General features: G+C 37.5%; 1 long non-coding RNA gene across 1 annotated transcript in view; it reads right to left on the bottom strand.

The window, feature by feature from the left end:
• Nucleotides 1-4,561: 4,561 nt before the first annotated feature.
• Nucleotides 4,562-14,376, bottom strand: part of LOC138842312 (uncharacterized) — an 86,825-nt gene continuing 77,010 nt past the window's right edge. Inside the window, exon 3 of the long non-coding RNA XR_011376688.1 lies at nucleotides 4,562-4,769. This is a non-coding gene — a long non-coding RNA (uncharacterized lncRNA). The remainder of the gene's footprint in view (nucleotides 4,770-14,376) is intronic.

A 14,376-nucleotide genomic window follows, 5' to 3' on the forward strand; every position in this document is an offset into this window, starting at 1 on the left:
CTTCCTTTTGCTTTAAGTTGTCATATAATGACCATGCTTTTTCTCAAATCATATTAGAGTCTACAGGTATGTCTTTCTTGTAGCAATTCTGCACTCACAGAAAAGCTGCATTTTCAATGAGAGATAAAAAGGTATTTGAAAAGAAGTGCAAACTTTTCACACCTGCCGGCATAGCTGCAGTGACAGCTTCATGAATTTCCTTTTCTTTTTTACACTGGTCCCTATGCTGAATTCATTTATTTTGAAATGGTGGCAACTGCGGCTGCAGACCTCAATCTACAGTCCATGTCAAGCAGTTCAACTTTTTCTTGTAATGTCGTGACTTTGCTTCTTGGGAGCCTGTCCAGCATCACTAGCAGCATTTCATATGGTCCCACGGTGTTATACCAGGTTCACGGTATTGCAATAAACACGATGAAAAATATGTAAGAACCATGAGAGATCACTTTTTATAGCAATACGCAGTTTACCGGAGAGAGGAGCTGCTCAAGTTGAGATGACGAGCGTCACGTGGTGTTTTAAGCAGGAACTCGAAACACCTGAGCTCAGCACAACAGCAACAGGAGAGGTCAAGAAATCCAGTGAAGTAAACAGTCACGGAAGCCATGGATGCTCTGAGCATTTTTCAACCCTCAGTGACCTAGAAGTGAGCCCCACACGTGGTGCTGGTGGCGAGGGGGGTGAACTTACGAGGCAACACTTAGCGTGGGTGTAAGAGGGACATTGGGGTTAGACAGCCTGTTACAGAGCCAGCAACACCTAGGCTTACAGGGTGAGCTACGTAAATAAACTTGCCTCCCAGAGATCTGGCTCTTGGTAGACAGGGGAAAAACTCCTTATGTGGGTTTGAAGACAAAATTCTCACTACTTATTTGTTTGAAAAAAAAAAAGAATTTAGTTTGAAGTGATCCTGAATTGGAGGATCCTTTTCATGTTTAACAAAAACAAACAAACCAAAAACTGAAAGTAAAAGAAAAGTAAACCGAAACTTTCCAGGAAAGAAAAACATTAAATGCAGACCTCAATGGATAAAAAAAAGTACCAACAAATAAGAACCCATGTTAAGAAAAAATGTACAAATAGATAAACAACAAAAACCAACTTAGGAGAAAAAAGAAATAATGGAACTATAAAATCAAGAATCAGAATGATTAGACACAAAAGATAAAATGAGCTTGTTTAGTATGTTTAGGGAAATTACATTTTCCAATAAAAGGATCCAGGATTCTATGGAGAAACTGCTGATTCTAGGACTAGGGCAGGGAATATACATATGATCCTGAAGTATCTTATAATGTCAGAATGTTAGGAAGTCCTCAAAAAAAAAAAAAAAAAAAATAGGGGGACTACCCTTGTGGTCCAGTCATTAAGACTACATGCTTCCACTGCAGGGGGTGTGGGTTCGATCCCTGGTTGGGGAACTAAGATCCTGCATGCCATGCAGCATGACCAAAAAAACCAAAATCCACCAAGATGATGGTGTCATGAGTTAAATAGTGTTCCTCTAAAATTCATGCTCACACAAGACCTAAGAATGTAACCTAATTTGTAATCCAAAAATACTTAAGAAGGTCATACTGGAATAGTTTGGGCCCTAAGTACAATGACTGGTGTCCTTACAAGAACAAAAGGTACAAAGAGACACGGAGAAGAAAAAGTTATATAAAGACAGAGACAAAATCGGGAGTGATGAGTCGACAAGCCAAGGCATGCCAAGGATTGCCAGCAACCATCAGTAGCTGGAAGAAACGAGGAGGATTGTTCCTTGCAGCCTTCAGAGGGAGCATGACCGTGCCGAAGCCTTAATTTCAAACCTCTTGCTTCCAGACCGTGAGAGAATACACTCTGTAGTTTCAAGCTCCCAAGTTTTTAGAACTTTCTTACAGCAGCTCTAGGAAACTAACACAAAAAGGACATCAAAGAGGCACAGAGAACTGAAAGAAACCCAACGGCCTAAACTAGAATATTTACACAATGAAACAGTATTGGATTATAACACAAAGTATAAAATATTCACAAGTCCACGCTAACATAAATAAGTGACTTAATAAATAAATACATGGGGAAAAGAGGCAAATCTTCCATGCAGAAGAATGTCAAACACTTTACCAGGAGCTGGAGCATGAGTCTCAATCCTTAATTAAATGCAAGCTATGCATAATGGTCTTATTTCAAAGAGTACAGTACGAGGGAGTATAACTTTACAGTGGAAAATCTGATAAACACTGCTTCAGCCAAGTAATCAAGCTCAACATTAACAATCATTAGTCGTGTTTATAGCATGTACCCTTGATATGGTGTGAAGAAAATGATGTTTTAATTCTGTGGTCTTCCTCTCAAGAACACATAGATCCAAGTCAAATCACGAGGAAAACATCAGACATATCCCAGTTGAGAGACGTTCCGCAAAATACCTGATCAGTACAGCTCAAAACTTTCACGGTCATCAAAAACAAGGAAAGTCTGAGAAAGAGTGATTTTTGTGCTTTATTACCTCCCCTTCCTTTGGGACTCTACTAGCGTGTGCATTAAAGCTACGTGATATTATTGCATAGGTCATTTTTCCTCTAATTTCTGCTCTGTGTCTCAGACTGTCATTTCTACTGCTCTAACTTCCAGTTTACTAACCCTATTTCTGCCATCTCTAATATGTTGTTACGCTCAACAGTGAACCTTTTCTCCTATGTTGAACTTTTCAGGTAGTGAATTTGCATTTGCTTCCTTTCTGTTTCCATCTCTCTGTGGAGATTTATTGTCTGTTCACTAGATTCCTCAGGGCTCTATTTTTCCTTTTGGTTCTTGAATAAGATTATTTTAAGTTCTTTAAAGTCGTCATCTCTAATTCTAACATCTGCACCATATTCGTCTTTTTCTATTGACTCCTTTCTCCCTTGACGATGAGCACATCTTCCTATTTCTTCACATACCTAATAATTTAAAAATTTTATACTGAACTTTGTGAAATACCTGTTGTAGAGACTGAATTCTATCGTTGGCTTCTGAAGAGTGTGGATTTTTTGTTTTAGGAGGCAGTTCACTCATCTGGACTCACACTGCAGCTATCTGGAGTAGCTGAAATTGCAGCTTCTGGCTCTTTAGTTTCCTTGTAATCGCTCTCATGCTTGCCTAATTCAGGTTCAGCCAAGGACTTGTATATGGCATCTTGTAGACTTTAGGGCTTCCACTCTGTAGACCCCTCCTTCCCAGCATGCACCCCACCCCCTCACTCTTCAATCATTATGGCAGAACCTCACTTCATCCATTGATTCTTCAGGTCAGCAAGACAGTGGTTTCAGTTCTAACTCCCTATCACTGTAGACTAGAAAAAAGCCATAAAAATGGGAATCTTTCCCAGATCTCTTTTTTTCAAAGATGATTCCCCTCAAGTTTCTACCTCCTAGTATCCTACTCCTGTGCCTTCAAATAATTGCTCTGTAAAGTAGCGTTTTGTACAGAGCTTATAATTGTGATCTGCAGTAGTGTCAGCCCAAATCACGATAATCCACCATTACCAGAAGCAGTACCTCTGCCTATTCATTTGTGATTATTTCTTTCTTTCTTTTTTTCTTTTTTGCGGTATGCGGGCCTCTCACTGTTGTGGCCTCTCCTGTTGTGGAGCACAGGCTCCGGACGTGCAGGCTCATAGGCCATGGCTCATGTGCCCAGCCGCTCCGCAGCATGTGAGATCTTCCCGGACCGGGGCACGAACCCGCGTCCCCTGCATTGGCAGGCGGACTCTCAACCACTGCACCACCAGGGAAGCCCTGTGATGATTTCTAAAGGACATTTTTTCTATTTTTATTTCCCTAAACATATTAAACAAACTCATTTTATCTTTTGTGCCTAATCATTCTGATTCTTGATTTTATAGTTCCATTATTTCTTTTTTCTCCTAAGTTGGTTTTTGTTGTTTATCTATTTGTACATTTTCTCTTAACATGGGTTCTTATTTGTTGGTACTTTTTTATCCATTGAGGTCTGCATTTCATGTTTTTCTTTCCTGGAAAGTTTCAGTTTACTTTTCTTTTACTTTCAGTTTTTGGTTTGTTTTTGTTAAACATGAAAAGGATCCTCCAATTCAGGATCACTTCAAACTAAATTCTTTTTTTTTTTCAAACAAATAAGTAGTGAGAATTTTGTCTTCAAACACACATAAAGAGTTTTTTCCCTGTCTACCAAGATCCAGATATCTGGGAGGCAAGTTTATTTACGTAGCTCACCCTGTAAGCCTGGGTGTCACACTTTAGGGATTCTGGCTCTGTAACAGGCTGTCTAACCCAAATGTCCCTCTTATACATGTGCTAAGCGTTGCCTCGTAAGTTCACCCCCCTCACCACCAGCACCATGTGTGGGGCTCACTTCTAGGTCGCTGAGGGTTGAAAGATGCTCGGAGCATCCATGGCTTCTGTGACTGCTTACCTCACTGGCTTTCTGCTTTACCATTTTTCTGTTTTTACTTTTCCTTTACTTTCTGGCTCATTCAGCTGAGAGTTTAGAATGATGTATTTTTTTAAACCCAGAATTTCAAGTGTTTGGTAGCTGAAGGATTATTTTAGGATAATTAATATACAGGGATGTCAGAAAGAGAGGTTTTTATTCTAATTTTACTTTATTTTCTTTTTTTTACAGTAGGTTTTTGTTAGTTAACTATTTAAAATACAGCAGTGGGTACATGTCAATCCCAAACTCCATGGCAGTCCAGTGGTTAGGATTCCATGCTTCCACTGCAAGGGGGCACAGGTTAAATCCCTGGTCAGGGAGCTAAGATCCTACAGCCAAAAAGAAAAAAATAAAGAAAAAACACAATCCATAATACAAAACATCGACAGTTTAGACTTTATTCTAATTTTAAATACATGCTATTTTGGAGTGCTTTATTTACATTTAATTTATTTACTTTTATCTTTAATCCATGTGTTGACAATGCTGTGAAAGAAAAATTGATTCTGCACATCAGGTGGGTCTTTTGGGGACTTTTTCAGTCTAGTGGCTTGTACACCACATAGAGCAGAAATTTTGCACTTTTGATGATACATTTCTATAGTTTCCCAGGCTGATGCTGGGTTTCATGGGTTTTTTTCTTAAGTGATAAAATGTGGTTGTCACCTATAATCATGTTACTGACTTTCTTAGAACTATGTTGGTAATACTACCTATCCACAAAAATTGATAAAATTAAGTAAGACTGTTAAGGGATTGAATTGTGTCTCATGAGCACTTCTGTTTCTAAGAATTTGTGAGTTTAGAGAGAGTTATGATCAGAAAACCATGATTCTCCTGCTTCACTTAAATGAAATTTTAGTAGTCATCTAATCCATTCATTTCAGTCAAGCAAAATGATAATAAAATTGTTTTTGTAGATTAGAATATATTCTGTTTAAAGGTTTCCAAAGAAAACCACAATTTCTTAAATTTTGTTACAGTATTTATCATCTCTAACTCTAAAAGAAAGCTTCTTTCTTCTACAAGCATGGCCTCAATCCCCTCTGTCCTAGCCTAGTCTGCTCCTTGGTTACCAAAGTTTTCTTCTGTCCTACCTGAAGAAAAATGCCAAAGGTATTTGTAAATATTTAGGAAAAAGTGAGAATAATTCCCTTTCCTATCTTTGACCATTAAAAATCAAAGTCACTGTAACTTTACAAGATAAGGATGGCACAGCTCTCTTGCTTCCTGCCACTCTCACAGAGGTTCCTCGTCACAGCAAAACCACCACATCTGCCCCACCTGGTCTTCCACATTTTTGAAGTAGCTTACTAAAATGTCTCTGAGAAAGAAAACAAGATAATCAAAATCCAACATTTTCTCTAGCCTGTAAATGCTACGGCGTTCTTTTATTTCCCCGGGTGGTTATGTTTAACACAGTACTTGATTCCAGCTATTAAATCACTTTTCAGTTCATTCTCCACTAGGCAAGTTGATCCTGTTCTTTTCATCTCTTCTCACAGATTCAACTTTCTTATCCTTTAATCATGTCATTTGTTTTTCTCTGAAATCTCTTCAAGATATGATCTTCATGCTCATCTCAAGATGAGTCATCATCACTGTCGCTTTGCATCTCAAGAAATAATACACCCACCCACCCCTCCCCCCCCCACATCTGCGTGGAAACATCCCAGTTGATATAGACTGAAGTTGTAGATGTTGCTAGACCTTTTAATTGTAGGTTCACTTACATATTTATAAATGTTCCAAAACCAAAGTTTTTCTGATACCCAAAGCCTTGATGTTTAAGATAACACTAAAGTGGAAATAGAATCATAGGTTGAATCTAGAAATTTACAGTTGATATATATATATATATATAAATATAATTTTTCTAAGTTGTGCCATATACTTTTTTGGTGGTTAAATACACACCACATAAAATTTGCCATTTTAAGAGTAAAATTCAATGGTATTTAGTACATTCAAAATGTTGTACAACCGTTACCGCTATATAGTTCCAGATATTTTTATCACCCCCAAAGGAAACCTGGTACCAATTCAGCAGTCTCTCCCTTCTCCCAGCCCCTGGCTACCACTAATCTGCTTTCTGTCTCTACAAATTTGCCTTTTCTGGGTATCTCATATAAGTAAAATCATATGTCCAGAATATGTAGCATTTTGTGTCTGGCTTCTTTCATTCAGCATCATGTTTTCAAGCTTCATTCATGTTGCAGAATGTATTAGTATTCCACTCCTTTTATGACTGAATAATACTTCACTGTATGGATTCAACACAGTTTTTCATCAATTCATTACTTGTTGACATTGTTGACATTTAGGTTTTTTCCACTTTTTGGCTATTACAAATAGTGCTGCCTTGAACATCCTTGTACAAGTGTTTGACCACATGTTCACATGTTTTAAACTCTTTGGGGAACTGCTGGGTCATATGGCAATTCTCTGTTTAAGTTATTGAGGAACTTCCAAACTTCCAGAGCAGCTGCCCATTTTACATTCCCACAAGAAATCCACAAGTGTTTCAATTTCTCCTCATATGCATCACCACTTCTTATTTTCCATTTTTTAATCATGGCTAGCTTAGTAGATCTAAAATGCTTTCTCATTGGGAATTGGATTTGCATTTACCTAATGACAATTGATGTAGAGCATCTTTCCAAATGTTGGCCATTCGTATATCCCTGTTAGAGGAATGTCTATTCAAGTCCTTGGTCCATTTTTAAATTGGGTTCTTTGTCCTTTGTTATTGGGTTGTAGGAGATCTTTACATGTACTAGACACCAGACACTCATCAGATATATGATTTGCAAATATTTTCTGTCACACTGTGAGTTGCCTTTTCACCCTCTTCACAGTGTATTTTGATGCACAAAATGTTTTCTTTTTGATAAAGTCCAATTTCTCCATTTTGCTATTGTTATTGCTACTGCTTTGGATGTCATATCTAAACATCTGTTACCAAGTCCAACATCACGATCAAGTCCTATTTTTCATTCTAAGAGTTTTATAGTGTTAGATCTTACACTTATAATTTTGATCCATCTCCTCCCTCTTGCATCTCCCTCCCACCCTCCCTATCCCAGACCTGTAGGTGGTCACATAGCACCGAGCTGATCTCCATGTGCTATGTGCTGATCTCCCTGTGCTATGCGACTGCTTCCCACTAGCTATCTATTTTACATTTGGTAGTGTATATATGTCCATGCCACTACCTCACATCATTCCCACTTACGCTTCCCCTCCCCAAGTCCTCAACTCCATTATCTATGTCTGCCTCTTTATTCCTGTCCTATACCTAGGTTCGTCAGCAACATTTTTTTTTTTTTTTAGATTCCATATATATGTGTTAGCATACGGTATTTGTTTTTCATTTTCTGACTTACTTCACTCTGTACGACAGACTCTAGGTCCATCCACCTCACTACAAATAACTCAATTTCGTTTCTTTTTATGGCTGAGTAATATTCCATTGTACATATGTGCCACATCTGCTTTATCCATTCCTCTGTCGAGACACTTAGGATGCTACAATGTCCTGGCTATTGTAAATACTACTGCAGTGAACATTGGGGTGCATGTATCTTTTTGAATTATGGTTTTCTCAGGATACATGTCCTACATGTCCAGTAGTGGGATTGCTGGGTCATATGGTAGCTCTATTTTTATTTTTTTAAGGAATCTTCATACTGTTGTCCATAGTGGCTGTATCAATTTACTTTCCCACAAAAAGTGCAAGAGGGTTCCCTTTCTCCACATTTTCGCCAGCATTTATTGTTTGTAGATTTTTTGATGATGGCCATTCTGACTGGTGTGAGGTGATACCTCATTGTAGTTTTGATTTGCATTTCTCTAATGATTAATGATGTTGAGCACTCTTTCATGTGTTTGTTGGCATTCTGTATATCTTCTTTGGAGAAATGTCTATTTAGGTCTTCTGCCCATTTTTGGATTAGCTGGTTTGTTTTTTTGATATTGAGCTGCATGAGTGGCTTGTAAATTTTGGAGATTACTCCTTTGTCAGTTTCATCACTTGCAAATATTTTCTCCCATTCTGAGGGCTGTCTTTTCATCTTGTTTATGGTTTCCTTTGCTGTGCAAAAGGTTTTAAGCTTCATTAGGTCCCATTGGTTTATTTTTGTTTTTAATTCCATTTCTCTAGGAGGTGGATCAAAAAGGATCTTGCTGTGATTTATGTCATAGAGTGTTCTGCCTATGTTTTCTTTTAAGAGTTTTATAGTGTCTGGCCTTACATTTAACTCTTTAATCCATTTTTAGTTTATTTTTGTGTATGGTGTTAGGGAGTGTTCTAATTTCATTCTTTTACATGTAGTTGTCCAGTTTTCCCAGCACCAATTACTGAAGAGGCTGTCTTTTCTCCATTGTCTATTCTTGCATCCTTTATCAAAAATAAGGTGACCATATGTGCGTGGATTTATCTCTGGGCTTTATATCTTGTTCCATTGATCTATATTTCTGTTTTTGTGCCAGTACCATACTGTCTTGATTACTGTAATTCTATAGTATAGTCTGAAGTCCGAGAGCCTCATTCCTCCAGCTCCGTATTTCTTTCCCAAGATTTAGCTATTTGGGGTCTTTTGTGTTTCCATACAAATTGTGAAATTTTTTGCCCTAGTTCTGTGAAAACTCCCATTGATAGTTTGATAGGTATTGCATTGAATCTGTAGACCACTTTGGATAGAATAGTCATTTTCACAATGTTGATTCTTCCAATCCAAGAACATGGTATATCTCTCCATCTGTTTGTATCATCTTTCATTTCTTTCATCAGTGTCTTATAGTTTTCCGCATACAGGACTTTTGTCTCGTTAGGTAAGTTTATTCCTAGGTATTTTATTCTTCTGTTGCAGTGGTAAATGGGAGTGTTTCCTTAATTTCTTTTTCAGATTTTTCATTATTAGTGCATAGGAATGCAAGAGATTTATGTGCATTCATTTTGTATCCTGCTACTTTACCAAATTCATTAAATAGCTCTAGTAGTTTTCTGGTAGCATCTTTAGGATTCTCTATCTATAGTATCCCATCATCTGCAAACACTGACAGCTTTACTCCTTCTTTTCTGATTTGGATTCCTTTTATTTTTCTTTCTTCTCTGATTGCTGTGGCTAAAACTTAGAAAACTATGTTGAATAATAGTGGTGAGAGTGGGCAACCTTGTCTTGTTCCTGATCTTAGTGGAAATGGTTTCAGTTTTTCACCATTGAGAACGATGTTGGCTGTGCGTTTGTCATATATGGCCTTTATTATGTTGAGGTAAGTTCCCTCTATGCCTACTTTCTGGAGGGATTTTATCATAAATGGGTGTTGAATTTTGTCAAAAGCTTTTTCTGCATCTATTGAGATGATCATGTGGTTTTTCTCCTTCAATTTGTTAATATGGTTCATCACATTGACTGATTTGCGTATATTGAAGAATCTTTGCATTCCTGGGATAAATCCCACTTCATCATGGTGTATGATCTTTTTAATGTGCTGTTGGCTTCTGTTTGCTGGTATTTTGTTGAGGATTTCTGCATCTATGTTCATCAGTAATATTGGTCTGTAGTTTTCTTTCCTTGTGACATCTCTGTCTCTTTTTGTTATCAGGGTGATGGTGGCCTCGTACAATGAGTTGGGGAGTGTTCCTCCCTCTGCTATATTTTGGAAGAGTTTGAGAAGGATTGGTGTTAGCTCTTTTCTAAACGTCTGATAGAATTCGACTGTGAAGCCATTTTGTCCTGGACTTTTGTTTGTTGGAAGATTTTTAATCACAGTCACAATTTCAGTGCTTGTGATTGGTCTGTTTATATTTTCTATTTCTTCCTGGTTCAGTCTTGGAAGTTTATGCTTTGGTAAGAATTTGTGCAGTTCTTCCTGGTTGTCCATTGTATTGGCATATAGTTGTTTGTAGTAATCTCTCATGATCCTTTGTATTTCTGCGGTGTCAGTTGTTACTTCTCTTTCTTCATTTCTAATTCTACTGATTTGAGTCTTCACCCTTCTTGATGAGTCTGACTAATGGTTTATCAATTTTGTTTATCTTCTCAAAGAACCAGCTTTTAGTTTTATTGATCTTTGCTATTGTTTCCTTCATTTCTTTTTCATTTATTTCTGATCTGATTTTTATGATTTCTTTCCGTCTGCTAACTTTGGGGTTTTTTTGTTCTTCTTTCTCTAATTGCTTTAGGTATAAGGTTAGGTTGTTTATTTGAGGTGTTTCTTGTTTCTTGAAATAGGATTGTATTGCTAAAAACTTCACACTTAGGACTGCTTTTGCTGCATCCCACATGTTTTGGGTCATCATGTTTTCATTGCCACTTATTTCTAGATAATTTTTTATTTCATTTTTGATTTCCTCAGTGATCGCTTGCTTATTAAGTTGTGTATTGTTTAGTCTCCATGTGTTAGTATTTTTTACAGATTTTTTTCCTGTAATTGATATCTAGTCTCATAGCATTGTGGTCGGAAAAGATACTTGATACGATTTCAATTTTCTTAAATTTACCAAGGCTTGATTTGTGACCCAAGATATGATCTATCCTGGAGAATGTTCCATGAGCACTTGAGAAGAAAGTGTATCCTGTTGTTTTGGGGTAGAATGTCCTATAAATGTCAATTAAGTCTATCTTGTTTAATGTATCATTTAAAGCTTGTGTTTCCTTATTTATTTTCATTTTGGATGATCTGTCCATTGGTGAAAGTGGGGTGTTAAAGTCCCCTACTATGAATGTGTTACTGTCGATTTCCCCTTTTATGGCTGTTACTATTTGCCTTATGTATTGAGGTGCTCCTATGTTGGGTGCATAAATAATTACAGTAGTTATATCTTCTTCTTGGATTGATCCCTTGATTATTATGTAGTGTCCTTCTTTGTCTCATGTAATAGTCTTTATTTTAAAGTCTATTTTGTCTGATATGAGCGTTGCTACTCCAGCATTCTTTTGATTTCCATTTGCATGTAATATCTTTTTCCATCTGTATGTGTCCCTAGGTCTGAAGTGGGTTTCTTGTAGACAGCATATATATGGTCTTTGTTTTGTATCCATTCAGCCAGTCTATGTCTTTTGGTTGGAGCATTTAATCCATTTACATTTGAGGTAATTATTGATATGTATGTTCCTATTACCATTTTCTTAATTGTTTTGGGTTTGTTATTGTAGGTCTTTTCCTTCTCTTGTGTTTCCTGCCTAGAGAAGTTCCTTTAGCATTTGTTGTAATGCTGGTTTGGTGGTGCTGAATCCTCTTAGCTTTTACTTGTCTGTAAAGGTTTTAATTTCTCTGTTGAATCTGAATGAAATCCTTGCTGAGTAATCTTGGTTGTAGGTTTTTCCCATTCATAACTTTAAATATGTCCTGCCACTCCCTTCTGGCTTGCAGAGTTTCTGCTGAAAGATCAGCTGTTAACCTTAAGGGGATTCCCTTCTATGTTATTTGTTGTTTTTCCTTTGCTGTTTTTAATATTTTTCTCTGTATTTAATTTTCTATAGTTTGATTAATATCTGTCTTGTCATGTTTCTCCTTGTATTTATCCTATCTGGGACTCTCTTTGCTTTCTGGACTTGATTAACTATTTCCTTTCTCATATTAGGGAAGTTTAAAACTATAATCTCTTCAAATACTTCCTCAGACACTTTCTTTTTCTCTTCTTCTTCTGGGACCCCTATAATTCAAATGTTCATGCATTTAATGTTGTCCCAGAAGTCTCTGAGACTGTCCTCAATTCTTTCCATTCTTTTTTTCTTTATTCTGCTCTGCGGTAGTTATTTCCACTATTAAATTCCAGGTCACTTATCCGTTCTTCTGCCTCAGTTATTCTGCTATTGATCCCTTCTAGAGTATTTTTAATTTCATTTATTGTGTTGTTCATCATTGTTTACTTGCTCTTTAGTTCTTCTCGTCCTTGTTAAACGTTTCTTGTATTTTCTCCATTCTATTTCCAAGATTTTGGATCATCTTTAGTATCATTATTCTGAATTCTTTTTCAGGTAGACTGCCTATTTCCTCTTCATTTGTTTAGTCTGGTGGGTTTTTACCTTACTCCTTCATCTGCTGCGTGTTTCTCTGTCTTCTCATTTTGCTTAACTTACTGTGTTTGGGGTCTCCTTTTCACAGGCTGCACGTTCGTAGTTCCTGTTGTTTTTGGTGTCTGCTCCCAGTGGCTAAGTTTGGTTCAGTGGGTTGTGTAGGCTTCCTGGTGGAGGCAACTAGTGCCTGTGTTCTGGTGGATGAGGCTGGATCCTGTCTCTCTGGTGGGCAGGTTCACGTCTGGTGGTGTGTTTTGGGGTGTCTGTGAGCTTATTATGATTTCAGGCAGCCTCTCTGTTAATGAGTGGGTTTGTGTTCCTGTCTTGCTAGTTTTTTGGCATAGGGTGTCCAGGACTGGAACTTGCTGGTCACTGAGTGGAGCTGGGTCTTAGCATTGAGATGGAAATCTCTGGGAGAGTTTTTGCTGTTTGATATTACATGGAGCTGGAAGGTTTCTGGTGGACCAATGTCCTGAACTCAGCTCTCCCACCTCAGAGGCACAGGCCTGATACCAAGCCAAGCACCAAGACCCTGTCAGCCACACAGCTCAGAAGAAAAGGTAGAAAAAGAGAAAGAAAGAAAAAAAGAGAAAGAAAGAAAGAAAGAAAGAAAGGAAGAAAAGACAGAAGGAAGGAAGGAAGGAAGGAAGGAAAAAAGAAAGAAAGAAAGAAAGAAAGAAAGAAAGAAAGAAAGAAAGAAAGAAAGAAAGAAAAAAGAAAGAAAAAAACAAGAAACATAGACAAGAAAGTTATTAAAATAAAAATAAATATAAAACATTAAAAAGTAATAAAGAAAGAAGAGGAAAAAAAAGGAAAGAATGAAGAGAGCAGCCAAAGTAAAAAACAAATCCATCAATGATAACAAGTGCTAAAAACTATACTAAAAATAAAGAAGAAAAACGTCCTAAACTCAGTTCTCCCACCTCAGAGGCACTGGCCTGTCACCTGGCTGGAGCACCAAGACCCTGTCAGCCACACAGCTCAGAAGAAAGGGAGAAAAAAGAGAAAGAAGGAAATAAAATAAAATAAAATAAAGATATTAAAATAAAAATAATTATTAAAAATAAAAATGTTAAAAATTTAAAAAAAGAAAAAAAAAAGAAAGCAACCAAACCAAAAAACAAATCTGCCAATGATAACAAGCGCTAAAACTATATAAAAGAAACAAACAAAAAAAACGGACAGACAGAACCTTAGGACAAATGTAAAAGCAAAGTTGTACATACAAAATCACACAAAGAAGGATACACATACACACTCACCAAAAGAGAAAAAGGAAATATATATATCAATATATCTATATAAAAAAAGGAAGGGAGCAATAAAATCAATAAACAAATCTACAAATGATAATAAACTCTAAATACTAAACTAAGATAAACAGAAAACCAGAAACAAATTAGATGCAGAAAGCAAACCCCAAGTCTAAAGTTGCTCCCAAAGTCCACCGCCTCAATTTTGGGATTAATTGTTGTCTACTCAGGTATTCCACAGATGCAGGGTTCATCATGTTGACTATGGAGATTCAATCCACTGCTCCTGAGGCTTCTGGGAGAGATTTCCCTTTCTCTTCTTTGTTCACACAGCTCCTGGGGTTCAGCTTTGGATTTGGCCCCGCCTCTGTGCGTATGTCTCCTGAGGGCGTCTGTTCTTCGCTCAGACAGGTCAGGGTTAAAGAAGTGGCTGATTAGGGGGCTCTGGCTCACTCAGGCCATAGGAAGAGAGGGGTACGGAATGTGGGGCGATACTGCAGTGGCAGTGGCTGGGTTGACATTGCATCAGCCTGATGCATGCTGTGTGTTCTTCCGGGGAAGTTGTCCCTGGATCATGGGACCCTGGCAGTGACGAGCTGCACAGGCTCCTGAGAGGGGAGGTGTGGATGTGACCTGTGCTTGCACACAGGCTTCTTGGT

This window comes from Globicephala melas, chromosome 14, assembly GCF_963455315.2.
Source record: "Globicephala melas chromosome 14, mGloMel1.2, whole genome shotgun sequence".
Lineage (NCBI taxonomy): Eukaryota > Metazoa > Chordata > Mammalia > Artiodactyla > Delphinidae > Globicephala > Globicephala melas.